Source organism: Balaenoptera physalus (assembly GCF_965194825.1).
Source record: "Balaenoptera physalus genome assembly, chromosome: 4".
NCBI lineage: Eukaryota > Metazoa > Chordata > Mammalia > Artiodactyla > Balaenopteridae > Balaenoptera > Balaenoptera physalus.
The window spans coordinates 107241489-107261987 of NC_138891.1; the positions used below are offsets into that span (position 1 = coordinate 107241489).

General features: G+C 34.0%; 1 long non-coding RNA gene across 2 annotated transcripts in view; it reads right to left on the bottom strand.

Moving 5' to 3' along the window:
* The window catches only part of LOC309660159, a 236952-nt gene that overhangs the window by 19875 nt on the left and 196578 nt on the right, over positions 1-20499 (bottom strand). Inside the window, exon 1 of one of the 2 annotated variants that reach the window (XR_014263220.1) lies at positions 2688-2915. The exons of the other annotated variant lie outside the window; for it this stretch is intronic. This is a non-coding gene — a long non-coding RNA (uncharacterized lncRNA). Of the gene's footprint in view, positions 1-2687; positions 2916-20499 lie in introns of those variants that run through there. 2 annotated transcript variants of the gene reach the window in all.

Consider the following 20499-nt stretch of genomic DNA (forward strand, 5'->3'; position numbering starts at 1 on the left):
TGAAGCAAATTTTATCATTGTGGGGATATTTTCTTTTCAGTGAACTAAAGGTAAAATTTGCTGAGGGTAAGGGAAGAAAAGGAAAACAGAAGCTTTGAATCAGTAGGTAAGGCACTGTGGATTAGAGAGGAAGAATAAGCTAAATATAGAACTTGCAGCATTGCTGCATGACCTTAAGTAACTTCAGAGCTTTGTGGTTATTCTCAATCCATCTGGCTTTGATTCTTCTCCAGTAATCTCAAATAATAACATCACACATCACACCAAAATAATCTCCTCTTCCTCATCTATCAATTTCTATTAGCATTATCATCATTATCCAAGTCACCCAAATTCCAAACCCTAGAGACACTGCTATCTTCATTTACTGACAACAAACCAGTCCTCAAGTATAATTGTACCTCAGCAATATGCATGTCTTTTATCTATCTTTTTCCTTACACAGGTACCACACTAGCTTAGAATCTTATTACTTCTTACCTAGACTAATCTCCCAAATTCCATTTAATCCATCCAGATACTGTACTTATATTATACTGTCTAAAATGCAGACTGAGTAAATTTCATTTATTTACTAAAAGTCTTCAAAGATTCTCATGGTATTCTACATCACCTATAACCCCTCAATCTTATATACCTGGATCTTCGTGATATGATTCAACTCTGTTTTCCAGTCTCCTCTTATATTTTTTCAGTGTTTATACCCCATGATTCTGCCAAGTAAATGTATCTCTTATTACCTATCATTTCCTACATTGTTATTAAGTCATTTTTCATTAAGCTCCAGGTTTTATATCTGTAATACTCCTACCTTCTAAGCTAATTTTATTCATCTGTATTTTAAGCCAGTCTCAAATCCCATCTTCATTATTGTGTATTTTCTCTTCTACCCTTCTTCTCTTCCTTTCCCCCAGTTTCCTATGGTCTTCATTTATGCTTTTGCATATGTGTGGTAATTGTCAGAATCTGCTCAACAGAAGTAGATGACATGGATTCAAATGTATACTTTTTTATTTCTAAAAATTTGATCATGGGTGATAGCTTAAGACTGTGAACTTTAGTTTCTTTAAAAAAAAAAAGCATAGGTATTATATTACTCTGAAGATACAATGAAACAACATATGAAAACAATAGAATATTAGATCTCCTCAATCCTCATTTCCCTTCCATTTATTTTTAATATTCTTTCCATTTATTTTTAATATTCTATCACCTAAAACAGTAGCTTTCATAAAATATCTATTCTATTAATATTTGCCAACCTAACCTGAATATGTTAAAAGTTGTGTTTAATAATCAACTTTAATAATCTTTAAAAACGTTAATGCAGTTATATAGTAAGTCATGCACATATCACTGGGAATTGTTTTCAGGGAATTTTTTTCACAATAACCAACTGAAATCTAGATAATAAAGTAATGAATTGGTGTTTGTTTGTTTTCATTTTTTTGCTTGTTTTTTTTTGAGATAGGAAGTTGAGGCACTATCCACAAAAAAAATAACAAGTTGGAATGCCACTATGAGAATAAAGAAAAGGAATGTAATAAATGAAAGGAAGGTTGGAGGAGAGGGCAAAGTAAGACAGATTTTGTCTCAAAACTTTAGCCTTGGGCCAATCCTGAAGAAAATAAATTTGTAGAAGAAATACCATGGTTCAAGAACTGAAGTTACAGGATAAAACAACCTTTTATTAGGTCCCATTATTTCCCCTTAGGAGAAGTAATTGACTGAGATCAGCTAAGTACTAAAATATGTATATATTGAAAACAGAAACCACACATATGTGATACTCAACTCCTATTTCATAATTTTCACAAACATTTGAAATGTATTAAAGTATTTCCTAATTACCAATTACAAAATGAAAAGCTTTTTTTTTTTTTTTTTGGAAATCACATAGGCATATTTATGTCAGCAGGAACCTCTTGATGGCAACAAAGCTTTGTAATTCATAGACGCCTATTTTTATTCTACATTTTAGCTTGGTTACCAGAAATATTTCTAATTCCATATTAAGTACAAAACTATTATATAATCAATTTGTTACCTCAAGGTTGGATTATGGATTTGAATTTTTGTGAAGTTTTAAACTGATACTGCAAATGAAATATACATGCTTAGTGGAAATAATATTTGCTGCATTTGTTGTTTACCATTCCAAAATCATGCAAAAACACAGTGTTCCATCTGCCATGGAAAGTAAAGGCACCTTGCAAGAGATCCAAGATGCTGTAAATGTAGGAACAGGAAGAATAATAGCCTCTAAAAACCCAGGAAAAATCCTTGATATGCAATTTTATCATAGTGTCAGTAGTTGGTTTCTAAACTCAAGTTAATGCAGGCAGTATTCCATTTAGGTTCAGCAAGTCTCAAATGTTTGAAAATCACACATTAGAATATGGAGTAGATTTTTTCCTTATGAAACCATATTAGAAGTGGTAGTAAGTTTCTTTTGGCCCCCCTACTCCTGAGTTTAATGAAACCAAACACCCCTCCCTCCCTCCCTCCCTCCCTCTCTCTCTCTCTCTCCCTCTTTCTCTCTCTCTCTCTCTTTCTCCCTCTTTCTCCCTCTTTCTCCCTCTCCACAGAGGAAAGGTTGGAGGAAGATAGGCAGACAGACGGCAGGCAGGCAGGCAGACAGGCGACCCTTGAACAGCACAAGGTTTGAAATGCATGGGTCAACTTACACGCAGTTTTTTTTCAATAAATACGCAGTTGGCGCTCCATATGGGCACTTCCACATCCATAGATTCAACTAACCCAGGATCTCAAACTTTATACATCCAATCCACGGTTGGTAGAATACTTAGATGCAGGATCTGCAGATATAAAGGGCCAATTATGGGACATGAACATCCATAGATTTTGATATCCATGGCAGGTCTTGGAACCAATTCCCCTCTGATACCAAAGGATGACCTGTATATAGATAGATAGATAGATAGATAGATAGATAGATAGATAGATAGATACATAGATAGAGATAGATATATAGATATAGATTATATACATATTATCATTTCACATATGTATATACACACATATATAAACCATTATATATAATATATATATTATAAAATATTTTTATAAAATATAATGGTATAATAATAATTATAGTAATTTATAGCTCTCTTTATTTTTTATTTCACATATCTGTGTCTAGGATTAGCAGCATTTGTTGTTCAAAATTCCTGCCATGTTGCCCCTGTTTTTTGGTTAGGGGAGCTTGACACTGAGCCAGGGACTAGAAGTCCACTAAACTTGGCATTCAACGTACAAGGAATTAATTCTTTGCATGCCCAGATATTTATATTCAGTTACATGGCTAACATATATTGATATCCTTGAAACGGAACATCAGCTTAAGGAAGGACAAACAGAAGAAACATGTTAATTTCTCTGTTAGATCTTCATTAAGACGATGAAGGAGCTAATAATGATGTCTGTCCGTGAACCTGATCGTTAGGTCTCTTTAGCGTTCAGTATGGTCTATGGGCCTTTCCTCAGGATGGAGTGGGAAGGATGGTTCTGTGAGTTTGTGCATTTCCAAAATTTTGCCCTTTTCTTGGTTGCCTTAATCTTTTTTTTTTTTTTAATTAATTAATTAATTTATTTTTGGCTGTGTTGGGTCTTCGTTTCTGTGCGAGGGCTTTCTCTAGTTGCAGCAAGCGGGGGCCACTCTTCATCGCAGTGCACGGGCCTCTCACTATCGCGGCCTCTCTTGTTGCGGAGCACAGGCTCCAGACGCGCAGGCTCAGTAGTTGTGGCTCATGGGCCTAGTTGCTTCGCGGCATGTGGGATCTTCCCAGACAAGGGCTCGAACCCGTGTCCCCTGCATTAGCAGGCAGATTCTCAACCACTGAGCCACCAGGGAAGCCCGGTTGCCTTAATCTTTACTTCCTCATTCAGCATCTTACTTACTAAATCTTCCATTATCCCCAGATGCATCATGAGGGTTCAGAGATTGATGTTATACTTTTTTCTTTCTTCATATGCATTATCTTAGTGGAATCTTACTCATTTTAAGTAGCTCCCACATTATGCAGCAAATAGATAGATACATAGGCTTCTAGATTTTCACATCTGATGCCAAGGTTTTATGAAAGCTTGGACTTTTCATGTTGTAATTTTACACACTGGTGTTACCTCCCAGTTTTATAACCTCTGCTCCAGTGAAGGGTATAAAACTATTTGAACATAGTTACTTAGTTTTCCCTATATTCCTGTTGCCATAATTTCTATAAGGGTAGGGGCTCTGTGCTACTGGCCTTTGGATCTGTAACGTCTAATACCGTATCTGGCACCAAGTGATTGTTTAAAGTATAAACATGCATAAGGAAACATTTTTAAAAACAAAATATTTGTACTATAAATTAGTAAGCAAATGCAAGGTCTTTGGTAAAATCTGTGCTCTGTGTTTCTGATGAATTTGGATTTTGACTGAAATCAATAAGAAAAACCAATGAGATATTATAAGATTTAAAAATATTTTAAATTGCTACCCTGGAGTTGCATGTGGTAAAAGAAACTGACAAGAGTATCCTTTATGGTCCTTAAAAAGTGAAAACCAGAAATGAATTCACAAATGATGAAAATTAAATTAAAAAATTGCTACATAACCTATGTAGATATAATAGGCATAATTCACCTCCTTGCTCAAGTATTCTTACATGACCAGATTTTGCTCCGATACTTTACTTTTCTTAATAAGCCCACTGTTAACCTGTTTAGGGATCAGAGAAGAGGCGATGGGAATAAATAGTGAGTCTTCATTTTTGTAATACTGCCCAAAAGACCTTAATCAACAACTATTGATTTTAAGTCTAGAGGGAGGTCAGCCACAGTCGTGTACATTAATATTTATTAAAAGTGGTAGGTGAGGTATAATAAAAATTAGATTTTCTATTTATCTACATTTAGATGGCAAGGAAATTAAAGCTGTAACAGCCCCAATAATTGATTTCAGTTATTTTCTTTACTTTAGCTTGGCAGGCTTCAGGTGCTGACTTGTGAGTGAATTCAGAGGTGATGTTTACAAGAATCAGACCTGAGAACAGAGGGCTCCAATACTTTTCCACAAAATCAGAGTTAAGGGACAAGCAGTTATCTACATAGCAGTAGAAATGCAATCTTAGATTCTCTCTAATCTGGTCTTTTTTTTTCCCTTCTCCCATAGGGGATATGAAACTTACAGAAGACTAGTAAGGGTGATGAAAGGGAACTCAGTATGACCCCACACGTTTAGGAATCTTATATAACTTAAAGATGGAGAAATCAACTGAGAGCAATACATTCAAATCAACAAAGGCTGATTTTATATATTGAATTGGATGTTTGCAAAATTATATAAAGAGAGGGAAAGTAGGAAGGAAGAAAAGACAGATGAAGGCATTTTATGTATTTCACTTTTTATATTTAAATTATTCTCTCCTACATTTTTAACATCTCAGTATTGATGGGCTTGGTTATTGCTAGGATTAGGGAGGTAGAAGGTATAGTGAAAATGGTGGTATGGAGAAAGCTATAGGGTGTCATTTACTGGGCAATCCCATGGTGAGGTTCCATGGGTATTGTGGCAATACTGGGGCAACCTGCAAAGCCATGCATTTAAGAGTTTTGCTCATTCTTATATTCTAGAGATTAGGCAGAAATTCAACTTTGTCCCTGTCATTTGTAATTTTTACCCATAGAGATCACTGTAGGGGATTATTTTCCCAGAAAGCACAAGGCAGTAGAAACCTAGAGTGCATGGCAGCACAAGAAATTATAGCAGAAAGGAGATTAGCACTTACAGACAGGTCAAAGTAGACTCACGGTCCCATATAATTTGCCTTACTATTAATTTGCATTTATATAGTTACTTATGTTCTCTTAAAGCATTTTCACATGTCATTAGAAATACACAACAATTATCTTCAAGCTATAGGTTGCTGAATGATGTCATATCTCTTATGATAGCCTCCCTAACACAGTGACAGTCATATTTCAAGCAACCGCTGCCAGTGGCTATTCAGTGATCTTCAGGGAAACTGTAAATAAAAGAGAAAGAATTTCAAGATCAGGAGAGAATAAGGATAGGGGACCTGGCTTACCCTTGAGAAATCCTGATAGAGCAGACAGCAAATCCAGCTATAGGACATGACAAATTTGAAATGATCAAGATTATCACCAATCAGAAGAGGCGCAGCATGAATATTCAAACCCAGATATCCAGATGCCTCATCATCAGTCATGTGTCTTTAAACAAGAGTGTTTATGGTCGAAGCTGGCCAGCAGTTTAACCACATCCATTTTTCTTATTCCTAGGTACATAGCTAGACCACAATCTTTGATTCATTAGTAAATAGGTGACTGTAAAGCACACATACCATTTTTTTGTAGTAGTATGTGAACAAGAAATGTCAGTCATGTTTGAGCCACTATATACTTTCCATGGGTTTCCAAGAGCAGCTAGAATCATCTTGATTTATACCATAGCCCAACGGCATGAAGTCATCCAAAGGTCAACCAGTGGACCTCAGTCACTCTAGTCTCTTTTCTGAAAAATGATCTTATCATCTCCCCTTCCTGTTATTGGCTTCATTTCAATGGTTTCCGCCGCTTGGTCCCTTGAAGTTAACAGAAGAGTTTAGATTCCACAGTTTAACCCCTGGTGTACCCTAGGACAAGGCTTGCATAAAACTCTCCATTTCTGTGGCTGTCTGCTACTAGATACTGTATAGTGTCCTTGCTTAGCTCAGTTCTGGGGCCTGGACCCTACCAAGTACTGGCCCTTTCCCTACTGAGTGCCCTGGACAATTTTTTCTTCATGAAGATATTATAGATTCTGCCACTGAGAAGTTAGAACAGAAGATTTTACGGTTTCTCATTGATGAGTCACTATGCATGACACTGAGAGCTGAAAATCAAAAGCCAGAGCTATGCAAGTCAAAGTCCAACCCCTGCTAGGAAGAAAAAGAGGAGATGTACCAGCACATTTGTCAGCACCCAGGTCAAAAAACTTGGTGTTTAGAAGTTCAGAAAGTACTGATAATGCTCTGTATTTTCATATGCTTATATGAAAATATTATTTAAAATATTTTAAAGTTATAGTATGTGTGTACATGTTTTTGGGGTTATTTTGTTTCATTGAAGTATAGTTGATTTACAATATTGTGTTAATTTCAGGTATACAGCAAAGTGATTCAGTTATTTTTTCAGGTTATATTTCTTTATAGATAATAATAAGATATTGAATATAATTCCCTGTGCTATATAGTAAATCCTTGTTGCTTATCTATTTTATGTATACTAGTTTATATCTGTTAATCCCATACTCTTAATGTGTCCCATTCTCCCTCACTCCCCACTTTGGTAACCATAAGTTTATTTTCTATGTCTGTGAGTCTGTTTCTGCTTTGTATGTAGATTCATTTGTATTTTTTAGATTTCACCTAAAAGTACTATCGTGTAGTACTTGTCTTTCTCTGTCTGACTTATTTCACTAAATATAATATTCTCTAGGTCCATTCATATTGAGCATCTTTTTCATGTGCCTCTTGGCCTTCTGTACATCTTCTTTGGAAAAATGTCTGTTTAGGTCTTCTGTCCATTTTTTGATTGGGGTGTTTGTTTTTTCAGGATTGAGTTGTATGAGCTATTTATATACATTAATTAACCTCTTATCTGTAGCATTGTTTGCAAATATTTTCTCCCATTCCATAGGCTGTTTTTTTATTTTGTTGATGGTTTCCTTTGCTGTGCAAAAGCTTTTAAGTTTGATTAGGTTCCATTTGTTTATTTTTCCTTTTATTTCTTTTGCCTTGGAAGACTCACCTATGAAAATATTGCTATGATTTGTCACAGAATGTTTTGCCTGTGTTCTCTTCTAGGAGTTTTATGGTGCCATTTAGGTCTTTAAACCATTTTGAGTTTTTTTATATGGTGTGAGGGAGTGTTCTAATTTCACTGATTTACATGTAGCATCCAGCTTTCCCAACACCACTTGTTGAGGAGACTGTCCTTTCTCCATTGTATATTCTTGCTTCCTGTGTCATAGATTAATTGACCATAGGTGTTGGGGTTTTCTTCTGGGCTCTCTATTCTGTTCCACTGATCATTTGTTTATTTTGAGAAGTTACTGGCCCAGTTCAGACCAAAAGCTCCTGCTCACAGCTGCAAGACTAATTCCAGACTTTGTAACAAGTGGATATAAGTCTGTGAAAGCCTTGGTTAGTAATTATTCAGGAATTAAGAGGACGTGATCCCACAGATTGAGAGAGAAGCATCTACAGGTGAAAATGGGTGGAACAAGTAGGCTGACAATGATTTTGGATAAATAGCCAATTTAATAAATGCTGTTGTCTGGATGAATGACCCAATCTGTGGTTTGTAGTGCCTCAAGTTACATTTTCTGTAGGTGACGTGAAAAGAGGAGGAAAAATCCTGTTTAACAAATAGATAAATTTATCAATCTTCATTTCAACATTCACTGTGTATAGCCAAGCATTTTGGGTCTCTTCAGTACATTATACAGGTTCATGAAACTGAAGTACTCTTAGTTGATTTTTTTTTTTAAATTAACTGCAGGGGTCATGCTAAGTTCTCTCTTAACACTCTTTTCTCATTCAATAACGCTCCAGGGAAGAAGATTGCAAGACTTCAGACTTCATTTCTAACAGCACATAGACAACACTCATCTTCTCACTGTGTTTCATTCAAATACCAATTCCACAAGCTTTTAATTTTCTTGGTTCTGTTTAGTACATTTAAATGTAGATACAGCATAGTAGAATTATCATAGCCCAATTTGTATTACTCATTAACAAATAATATTTATTAAGCCTCTTTAAAATAGTTTATATCTATGGTAACCTTGGTCTTTCATGTTTTCTATTCTAAATTATTACTTTCAATTATTCCTCTTTATTGTTATAGCTTTAGAATTTTAAAAACGCCTTTTTAATGTTAAAAGTATTAACAACACTGCTCTAAATATATACGGTATATAACTAAGTAAAAGCATACAAAATGTGAAATGTATTTTGTTAACATCTCAAATGTGTTATGCTTTCATCTATTTTCAAGGGCACTTTTTAAATTGCCACTGGTAAAAATATAATAAGTAGGAAATGCTCAATTAAAACTATCAGAGCAAACTAGTTGAAACGTTGTATTAACACTTTAGAAAAAAATTGAACTTCTGCATGCAAACCATGTTATTTTACACTTCAGGTTACTAATGAGTGCACTGATATGCTCAAAGGAAACATTATTAAATAATTGATATTCAACAGCAACAACAAAAATTTGAGCAAAACTGGAAATTAAATTAGGTCATGATCATTAAAGCTAATACACAGCACTGTATAATCCCTGTTTATCAGTATTATGATCTATTTCCTTTAATTTCTCCCCAAAAAAAGGAAGACCTCTGCACATATAATTCTATTTTTTAAGTGTATTGCTTTCTTAAAAATTGCAAAATAAATACATTCTGATGGAATATATTTTTTAAAAATATTGAAGAGAGTAAATTTCTCTATCAGCCCCAAATTAACTCTTCAAAAAAAGAAAAACTAGTGTATATAGATTCTTATGTATTCTCCTAGATCTTTTCCTATACACGTATAGATAATAAATTCTTATACTTCTGTGTGTGCACATGTAATTTTATGTGATCACACTATAAATCTTGTTTTGTAATGTGATTTTTTCCACTAAATATATTACTAGTAAAATTATCTATATGAGTAGTATGTATTTTGTTATTCTGTATTTCAATATATAATTATTTATTCATTTTCCATTTAATTGCTATTTGAGTTTTCTCTAATGTTTCCCCATGCCCATCATACATGCTGCAATGAATATTCTTGACAAATTGTGTATTTTGAGACAAAATTCTTAAATATATCAATTAAATAATATACGCATTTTTATTAAATATACATAACATTGTGTAAATTTAAGGTGTTCAACATATTAATTTGATGACATTTATATATCGTATATGATTGCCACTGTGGTGATTATTAGCATGTTTGTCACATCACATAACCATATTTCTTTTTAATGGTCAGAAAAATTAAGTTCTAGTCTCTTAGAAAGTTTGGCAATTATAAAACAATATTGTTGTCTATATTCACTATACTGTGCACTAGAGCTCTAGGGCTTATTTACTATTTGTTGCAGATTTGTACCCTTAAAAAACATTTGTTCTATCCTCCCATCCCCTGGTTACTACCATTTTACTCTCCATTTTTACCAGTTTGGCTTGTTTATATTTCACATATAAGTGATACCATACATTTCTCTTCTCTGTCCCACTTATCTCACTTAAAATAATGTGATCAAGGTCCATCCATGTTGTCACAAATGAGGAATGTCCTTCTTTCCCATGGCTGATAATACTCGTTGTAGTTATATCACATCTTCTTTATGCATTCATCCTTTGATTAATAGGTATTTCCATATCTTGGCTATTGTGAATAATGCTGCAATAAAAACATGGGAATGCATATATCTCTTCAATATCCTGTTTTCACTTACTTTAGGTGTATACCAAACAAGCACAATTTGCTGGATCACATGGTGGATCAATTTTTTATTTTTCTAAGAACCTCCACAATTTTTTCCATAGTGGCTGAACTAATTTACATTCTCACCAACAGTGTACAGGTGTTCCCTTTTCTCCACATCCTCACCAATGATTGTTACTTCTTGTCTTTTTTATAATATTCATTCTGACAGGTGTGTGGTGATATCTTACTGTGGTTTTGATTTGTATTTCCCTGATGATTAGTAATATTGAACATCTTTTCACTTACCTGTTGGTTATTTGGATGTCACCTTTGGAGAAATCTCTCTTTAATTCTTCTGCCTATTTTTTAATCTGTTTAATTTTTGTTGTTGTTACTGAGTTGTATGAGTTCCTTATATATTTTGGATATTAACCCTTTATCTGATATACGGTTTGCAAATATTTTCTCCCATTCTGTAAGTTGCCTTTTCATTTTGTTAAGTGTTTCTTTTGCTGTGCAGAAGCTTTAAGTTTGATATAGTCCCATTTGTTGATTTTTGCTTTTATTGTTTGTGCTTTTGTGTCATATACAAAAAATCACTGCCTTGACCAATGTCAAGGAACTTAATGCCTATGTTTTCTTCTAGGAGTTTAATGGTATCTGGCCTCATGTGTAAGTCTTTGATCTATTTGGATTAAATTTTGTGAGTGGTGTAAGATAGGAGTTCAGTTTTATTGTTCTGCTTGTGTTTATCCAGTTTTCCCAATACCATTTGTTGAAGAGACTATTTTTCCTCTAATGGGTGTTCTTGTCTCCCTTGTCCAATATTAGTTGACCTTGTATACAGGGATCTAATTCTGGACCCTCTCTTCTGTTCCACTTGTCTGTGTCTATTTTTGCCAGTACCATACTGTTACTATTACTATAGATTTTTAGTATATTTTGAAATCAAGAAATATGATACCTCTGGTTTTGTTCTTCTTTCTCATGATTGCTTTAGCAATTTGAGTTCTTCTGTGGTTTTATAAAATTTTAAAATTGCTTTTTTCTATTTCTGTGAATAATGACGTTGAAATTTTGATGGGGTTTCTGTTGAATCTATACCTGACTTTGGGTTGTACGGATATGTTGACAGTATTCTTCCAATCCATGAACATGGGATGTCTTTCCATTTGTTTATGTCTTCTACAGTATCTTTCAACAAGTATTGTAGTTTTCATTGTACAGATCTTTCACTTCCTTGGTTAAATTTATCCCTAAGCATTTTATTGTTTTTGGTGCAAGTGTAAACAGGATAGTTTATTTCTGTTTCAGATGTTTCATTATTAGTGTACAGAAATGCAATTGATTTCTGTATATTGATCTTATATCCTGCAACTTTACTGAAATTGTTGATTAGCTCCGATAGTGTTTTGGTTTACTCTTTGGGATTTGTGTATACAAAATCATATCATCTGCAAATAGTGAGTTTTACTTCTTCCTTTCCAATTTGGATGATTTTATTTCTTATTCTTGCCTTACTGCTCTAGCTAGGATTTCCAAAACTATACTGAATAATAGTGGTGAGAGTGGGTATTCTTGTCTTGTTCCTAATCTTAGAGGAAAAGCTTTCAATTTTTCTCCACTGAGTGTAATGTTTGTTGTGGCTTTGTCATATATGTCCTTTATTATGCTGAGGTATCTTCCTTCTATGCCCAATCTGATGAGATTTTTTTATCATGAAAGGATGTTATATTTTGTCAAATGCTTTTTTGCATCTATTGTGATAATTGTGATTATTTGATTTTTATATCTCATTCTATAAATGTAATGTATTACATTAATTTATTTGAATATGTTGAAACATTCTTGCATCCCAGGGGTAAATTCCACTTGACCACATGTGTATAATCCTTTGAAAGTGTTTTTGAATTCAGTTTCTAACATTTTGTTGAGAATTTTTGCATCTGTATTCATCGGGGATATTGGTCTATAGTTTTCTTCTCTTATAATGTCCTTATCTGACATTGTTTTCAGGATAATGCTGGCCTTCTAGAATGAGTATGGAAGTGTTCCCTCCTCTTCAGTTTTTGGAAGAGTTTGAGAAAAATTCGTGTTAATTCTTAAATGTCTAGTAGAATTTACCAGTGAAGCCATGTGGTCCTGGGGCTTTCTGTGTTGGGAGTTTTTTGATTACCAATTCAGTCTCTTAACTTATTATGACCTGTTCAGATTTTTATTTCTTCCTGATTCAGTCTTTGTAGGTTGTGTGTTTCTAGGAGTTTATCTTTTTTCTAGATTATCTAATTTGTTGACATATAATTGTTCATAGTCATCTTTTGTGATCCTATGCATTTCTGTAGTATCAGTTGTAATGTCTCCTCTTTAATTTCTAATTTTAAGTAGTCTCTTTTTTTATTCTTAGTCTAAAGCTTGTAGACACTGCTTATCTTTAAAAAAGAAAACAGCTTTAGTTTCCCTGCTTCTTTCTAGTGTTTTTCTATTTTATTTATTTCCACTTTGATCTTTGTTATTTCCTTCTGCTAACTTTGGGCTGAATTTGTTCTTTTTTCTAGTTCCCTGCAGTGTAAAGTTGGGCTGTTTATTTGGGATCTTTCTAATATCTTAACATATACATTTATCACTATAAAGGTAGGGTTGTGGTTTTTTTTAGATCTTTATTACATAATATAGGCATTTATATTTTCCTCTATGAACTGCTTCTGCAGCATCCCATAGGATTTGATAATTTCCATTTTTTTTGTTTTCAGATAATTTTTCAGTTTCCTTTTGATTTCTTCTTTGACTCAATTGTTATTCAGAAGTATGTTGCTTAGATTCTACATATTTATATTATAGAGTTTCCAGCTTTCCTCTTGTTGATTTCTAGTTTCATACCGTAAGGTCAGAAAAGATAGTTGGTATGATTTCAATCTTCTTAATTTGCTAAGATTTGTTTTTGGTGTCCGTCATATGATCTATCCTGGAGAATGTTCCATGTGCACTTGAGAAGAATGTTTATTCTGGTGCTGATGGATGGAATATTCTATGTGTGTCTGTTAAGTCCATTTGGTCTAAAGTATGGTTCAATTCCAATGTTTCCTTGTTGATTTTTTGTGGGGATGATTTATCTGTTGCTGACAGTGGGGATTGAAGACCCCTACTATTATTGTGTTGTTTATTTCTCCTTTCAGATCTGTTAGTTTTGCTTAATATATTTAGATGCTCTGATATTGGGTGCATATATATTTATGATTGTTAAATCTTCTTGATTTCTTGGTCCCTTTATCATTGTATAATGCCATTTTTTGCCCTTGTTACCATTTTTGGCTTGATATCTATTTCATCCAATGTAAGTATGACTATCCCACTTTTTAAAAAATTTCTACTTGAATGAAATTTCTTCTTCCATCCCCTCATGTTGAGCCTATGTGTGTCTTTAAAACTGAAATGAGTGTCCTTAGGCAGCATATTATTGGGTCTTCCCTTTTTAATCCAGCCAGCTACTCTGTGCCTTGTGGTTGGTAAATTTAATCTATTTACATTTGGAGTGATTATTGATATGTAAGGACTTACAAATTAATCCAAGGCAAAAGATAAGATGGAATTAGTATCTCCATTGTTTCTTTTTCCCTCTGTTTCTGACAACGTTTATAAATTTGTGTTTTCCATGGTGCATGTCCAGTCTTCCCTTTTTTGATGTTTTGTGAATCTCTTCTAGATTTTTGCTTTGAGGTTACCATGAGGCTCTCTTAAAACATCTCACAGATAAAGCAGTCCATTTTATGCAGATAGCAACTTATCATTGTTTGCCTATAAAGGCTTCACACTTATACTCCTCCCCTTTTATATTTTTGATGTTACTATTTACCTCTTTTTATGCTGTGTATATGTTAACAAATTATAGTGGCTATAGTTACTTTGAATACTCCTTTCTTTTAAATGTTATACTACAGTTAAGTGGTTAAATCACTATTCTAATATGGAGTTACAGTTTTCGAATTTCTTTTTACCTGTACCAGAGTGTTGTGTAGTTTAAAATAATTGTGTGTTACCAATTAGCATATTTTCATTTCACCTTGAAGAACTCCTCTCAGCATTTCTTGCAAGGTAAGGTCTAGTGGTAAGCTCCCTCAAATTTTTATTTGTCTGACAAAGCCTTTACTTCCCCATCATATCTGAAGGATAACTCTGCCAGATAAAAATTGCCAGCCAAGAATACTTTATCTTTCCATACTTTGAATATGTCATTCTGCACTCTCCCAGCCTGCAGAGTTTCTACTGAGAAGTCTACTGTTAATGTAATGGTGGTTCCTTGGTGGCTCCTTTGTAAGTTACTCATTTTCCCCACCTGGCTGCCATTAAGTCTTTATTGATTTCTGACAGTTTTGTTATAGTGTGACTTGGAAAAGGTCGTTTTGCAATGAGATAATAGGGTGTTCTATTAGCTTCTTGGACTTGTATGTCAAATTCCTTTCCCAGGTTTGGGAAGTTCTCAACTATTATTTCCTTAAATAAACGTTATGCTGCCTTCTTCCTCTCTTCTCCTTCTAGTACACCAATTATTTTATATTTTCTTCTCTGATTGAATCTGATTGCTCTTGTAGGGTTTCTTTATTTTTTTAAAAAAAAGTAGTTCTCTCCCCTCTTGTAAATTAACTATTTCTATATTCCTATTCTCCAAGTCACTTTTTCTTTCTTTAATCTGCTCTGCCCAGTTACCAATGCTTTCTATTGTATTCTTCATCTTATTCATTGAATTGTTCAGCTCCAAAATTTGTTGGTTCTTTTTTATAATTTTGATGTCTTTGGTAAAGAAATCCTTATTTTCATTGACTTTATTCTTGAGTTCATTGAATTGCCTGAGTTTTCTTATAGCTTGTTGAATTTTTTCACAATAGCTATTTTTAATTCTTTATCAGTTAGATTACAATATTCCATTCCTTCCAGTTCCATTTCTGGAGAATATAATTTTCTTTTTGTGATACCATATTTCCTTGATTTTTTCCCCAAAGTATTTGAATATATCCATTTCTGCTTTCACATTTGAAGTAGAAGACTCCCTTTTAAGTTATCGTTTTATTTATTTTTTAATTGAAATATGGTTGATGTACAATAGTACATAAGTTACAGGTGTACAATATAGTGATTCACAATTTTTAAGGTTATACTCCATTTATAGTTATAAAATATTGGCTACATTCCCTGTGCTGTACAAAATATCCTTGTAGTTTATTTAATATATAATAGTTTGTACCTCTTAATCTCCAACCCCTATATTGCCCCTCCCTTTTTCTCTCTCCCTACACTTGTAACCACTAGTTTGTTCTGTATATCTGTGAGTCTGCTTTTTTGTTATACTCACTAGTTTGTTGTATTTTTTAGTCCACATAAAAATGATACAGTATTTGTCTTTCTCTGTCTGACTTATTTCTCTTAGCATAATACCCTCCAAATCCATCCATGCTACTGCAAATGGCAAAATTTCATTCTTTTTTATGACTGAGTAGTACTCTATTGTACATATATACCACATCTTCTTTACCCATTCATCTGCTGATGGACACTTAGGTTGCTTCCATATCTTGGTAACTGTAAATAATGCTACTGTGAACATTGGAGTGCATGTATCTTTTCAAATTAGTGTTTTAAGGTTTTCCAGATATATACTCAGGAGTGGAATTGCTGAGTCATATGGTAGTTCTATTTTTAGTTTTTTGAGAAGCCTCCATAATGTGTCCCACAGTGGCTGCACTAATTTACATTCCCAACAACAGTGTATGAGTGTCCCCTTTTCTCCACATCCTCTCCAACATTTGTTATTTGTGTTCTTTTTGATGATAGACATTCTGAGAGTTGAGGTGATATCTGTAGTTTTAATTTGCATTTCCCTGATGATTAGTGATATTGAGAATTTTTTTTATGTGCCTGTTGGCCATCTGCATTTCCTTTTTGGAAAAATGTCTATTCAGTTCTTTTGCCCATTTTTTGATTGGGTTGTTTGTTTTTTTGATGTTGAGTTATATGAGCTATTTATGTATGTTGGATATTAACCCCTTACTGCTAATATCATTTGCAAATATTTTTCCATTCAGTAGATTGTCTTTTCATTTTGTCGATGGTTTCCTTTGTTGTGAAAAGACTTTTAGGTACCATTTGTTTATTTTTGCTTTTATTTCCTTTGCTTTACTAGACAGATCCAAAACAAGTATCGCTACAATTTATGTCAAAGAATGTTCTGCCTATGTTTTCCTCTAGGAGTTTTATGTTATTCGGTCTTACATTTACTTCTTTAATCCATTTTGAACTTATTTTTGTATATGGCATTAAAGAATGTTCTAATTTCATTCTTTTACATGTAGTTGTCCAGTTTTCCCAGCCCCACTTATTGAAGAGACTGTGTTTCCTCCTTTGTATATTCTTGCCTCCATTGTTGTAGATTAATTGATCATAGGTGCGTGGGTTCATTTCTGGGCTTTCTATGCTGTTCCACTGATCTATATTTCTGTTTTTGTGCCAGTACCACACTCTTTTGATTGTTGTAGCTTTATAGTATAGTCTTAAGTCAGGGAGCATGATTCCTCCAGCTCTGTTCTTTTTTCTCAAGGTTATTTTTGTCAGGGTCTTTTGTGTTTCCGTACAAATTTTAAAATTATTTCTTCTAGTTCTGTGAAACATGACCTGGGTATTTTGATACGGGTTGCATTGAATATGTAGAATGCCTTGGGTAGTATGTTATTTTAACATTATTAATTCTTCCAATCCAAGAACATTGTATATCTACCTTTCCATTTATTTATGTCATCTTCAGTTTCTTTCTTCAATACCTTATAGCTTTCCAAATTCTAGTTTATTTTTAATTTGTATCTTACAATTCAATAGACTACTAGAAAAAATTTTTTTTATTTGTCTGACAAAGTATTTGAATATATCCATTTCTGCTTTCACATTTGAAGTAGAAGACTCCCTTTTAAGTTATGGTTTTATTTTTTAATTGAAATATGGTTGAAGTACAATATTACATAAGTTACAGGTGTACAATATAGTGACATGGGCTATAACAGTTAAGTTATACCGGGACATGGGCTTAGCAATTAAGGATTTGGTGGTACCCACAACCTGGTAGGGAAATCCTCAACTAGGGTACACCTGAAGGTCTGTGAGTGGACGTCCTGCTGAAGTCTTTTATTTCTTTCATTTCTTTTTTTAAAATTTGTATTTTATATTGGAGTATAGTTGATTAACAATGTTGTGGTAGTTTCAGGTATACAGCAAAGTGATTCAGTTATACATATACATGTATCTCTTCTTTTTCAAATTATTTTCCCCTTTAGGTTATTAGAGAATATTGAACAGAGTTTCCTGTGCTATACATTAGGTCCTTGTTGGTTACTTATTTTAAATATAGTAGTGTGACTATGTCAATCCAAACTCCCAATTTATCCCTCTCCACAACTTTTTCCCTTTGGTACCCACATATTTGTTTTCTATGTCTGAGTCCATTTCTGTTTTGTAAATAAGTTCATTTGTATCATTTTTTTGGATTCCACATATAAGTGATATCATATGATATTTGTCTTTCTCTGTCTGACTTCCTTCACTTAGTATGATAATCTCCAGGTCCATCCATGTTGCTACAATGGCATTCTTTATTCTTTTCAATGGCTGAGTAATATTTCATTGTATATATGTACCACATCTTCTTTATCCATTCCTCTATCATTGGACATTTAGGTTGCTTCCATGTCTTGGCTATGGTAAACAGCACTGCCATGAACATTGGGGTGCATGTATCCTTTTGAACCATGGTTTTCTCTGGATATATGCCCAAGAGTGGGAATGCTGGATCATATGGTAACTCTATTTTTAGTTTCTTAAGGAATTCCAGACTGTTTTCCATAGTGGCTATACCAATTTACATTCCCACCAACAGTGTAGGAGGGTTCCCTTTTCTCCACACCCTCTCCAGCATTTATTGTTTGTAGACTTTTTGATGATGGCCATTCTGACTGGTGTGAGATGATATCTCATTGTAGTTTTGATTTGCATTTCTCTAATTAGTGATGTTGAGTATCTTTTCATGTGCCTCTTGGCCATCTGTATGTCTTCTTTGGAGAAATGTCTATTTAGGTCTTCTGCCCATTTTCTGATTGGATTGTTTGTTTTTTTGATATTGAGCCACATGAGCTGTTTGTAGATTTTGGAGATTAATCCCTTGTCAGTGGCATTGTTTTCAAATATTTTCTCCCATTCTGTGGGTTGTCATTTTGTTTAAAGTTTCCTTTGCAGTGCAAAAGCTTTTGAGTTTAATTAGGACCCATTTTTTATTTTTGTTTTGATTTCCATTACTTTAGGAGATGGATTCAAAAAGATATTGCTGTAATTTATGTCAAAGAGTGTTCTGCCTATGTTTTCCTCTAAGAGTTTTATAGTATCCACTCTTACATTTAGGTCTTTAATCCATTTTGAATTTATTTTTGTGTATCGTATTAAAGAGTGTTCTAATTTCATTATTTTACATATAGCTGTCCAGTTTTCCTAGTAGCATTTATTCAAGAGACTGTCTTTTCTCCATTGTATAGTCTTGCCTCCTTTGTCATAGATTAATTGACCATAAGTGTGTGGGTTTATTTCTGGGCTTTCTATCCTGTTCCATTGATCTATATTTCTGTTTTTGTGCCAGTACCATACTGTCTTGATTACTGTAGCTTTGTAGTATAGTCTGAAGTCAAGGAGCCTGAGTCCTCCAGCTCTGTTTTTCTTTCGCAAGATTGCTTTGGCTATTCAGGGTCTTTCATGTCTGCATACAAATTGTAAAATTTTTTGTCCTAATTCTGTGAAAAATGCCATTGATAATTTGATAGGTAATACGATAGGGATTGCATTGAATCTGTAGATTGCCTTGGGCAGTATAGTCATTTTGACAATATTGGTTCTGCCAATCCAAGAGCATGGTATATCTCTCTGTTTCATCTTGAATTGCTTTCATCAGTGTGTTATAATTTTCTGAGTACAGGTATTTTGCCTCCTTCGGTAGGTTTATTCCTAAGTATTTTATTCTTTTTTGATGTGATGGTAAATGGGATTGTTTCTTTAATTTCTCTTTCTGATCTTTCATTGTTAGTGTAGAGAAATGCAACAGATTTCTCAGAACCTCCTGCTGATGTCTTAAAACTGACAGCAAGAATCTTATTCTTGACAGCCTGCTTCCCTTTTTGCTCCCTCCTCCTAGTCAGAGAGGTCCTGCCTCAGACTTCTGAGAACTGTGTCCCTCCATCTGCAACCTGCACAAATGGAACAGCCAAGCAGTCACTCGCCACCTTTGTTTTCCTCCTCCTCTGTGGGAGAGGTTTCTGCTTTCCACAACCTTTGCCAACGAGGTCACCACAGACGCCACCAAAAGCCTAGCACCTTGCAGTGTCACTCTATGCAGGGACTGCCTTGGTGAATTTTTGCCTCTCCTCTACCTCTAAACTTGATGTGTATGAAAGTAAGGGACAATCCTACCCAAGCCCCAACCTATGCTTTTTCAAGGTTCTTTTGAAGTCACAGAATTGTCTGTGGGGAACTGCATCTCAGGATTTGAAGAAGGCAAGATAATGAGTTGCCTATGGAAGACTAGAAAATAAACAGCAAGTCAAAACAAGACTGGTAACATGTCTGATTCAGGAATGATCACCTAGTCTCTCAAATATATGAGAAGGAGATGGCTTTAAGAATGAGTGTTCTAAACTACATTCAGTGTCAAAATATATTTATAGTTAAGTGTAATAGAAAGTAAATATTTATATTTCAATTTTTTGAAATATAATTATAATCAATTAAGTATATACCTACTACCCTATTTGCCTGGCACTGTTCTAGGGACTGCTGATATGGAATTTCCATTTCTTGGATCTTATACTTTAAAGGAGGAGAAATACATAAAAGTTACTAAACCAACTAACCCTCAAAATAATTTCAGAAAGTGATAAATAAGTGAGGAAAACAGATTGTACAAGGTGAGAAAAAGAGACAG